Source organism: Bison bison, unplaced genomic scaffold, assembly GCF_000754665.1.
Source record: "Bison bison bison isolate TAMUID 2011002044 unplaced genomic scaffold, Bison_UMD1.0 scf7180017864519, whole genome shotgun sequence".
NCBI lineage: Eukaryota > Metazoa > Chordata > Mammalia > Artiodactyla > Bovidae > Bison > Bison bison.
The window spans coordinates 967662-968327 of record NW_011495072.1 but is presented as its reverse complement, the minus strand read 5'-3'; positions in this window follow the sequence as shown (position 1 = coordinate 968327).

The following is a 666-nucleotide window of genomic DNA, read 5'->3' as shown; positions in this document are numbered from 1 at the left end:
CCACACAGTCAAAGGCTTTGGCATAGTCAATAAAGCAGAAATAGATGTTTTTCTGGAACTCTCTTGCTTTTTTGATGATCCAGCGGATGTTGGCAATTTGATCTCTTGTTCCTCTGCCTTTTCTAAATCCAGCTTGAACATCTGGAAGTTCACAGTTCACGTACTATTGAAGCCTGGCTTGGAGAATTTTGAGCATTACTCTGCTAGCATGTGAGATGAGTACAATTGCGCAGTAGTTTGAACATTCTTTGGCATTGCCTCTCTTTGAGATTGGAATGAAAACTGACATTTTCCAGTCCTGTGACCACTGTTGAGTTTTCCCAATTTGCTAGCATGTTGAGTGCAGTACTTTCACAGCACCATCATTTAGGATTTAAAATAGCTTAACTGGAATTCCATTATCTTCACTAGCATTGTTCGTAGTGATGCTTCTTAAGGACCACTTGACTTCGAATTCCGAACAATAAAGACATACCTGCAAATAGTGAGGGAAGGCTGCTGCTAAGTCACCTCAGTCATGTCCGACTCTGTGCGACCCCATAGACGGCAGCCCACCAGGTTCCCCCATCCCTGGGATTCTCCAGGCAAGAACACTGGAGTCACTCAGTCATGTCTGACTCTTAGCGACCCCATGGACTACAGCCTACCAGGCTCCTCCGTCCATGG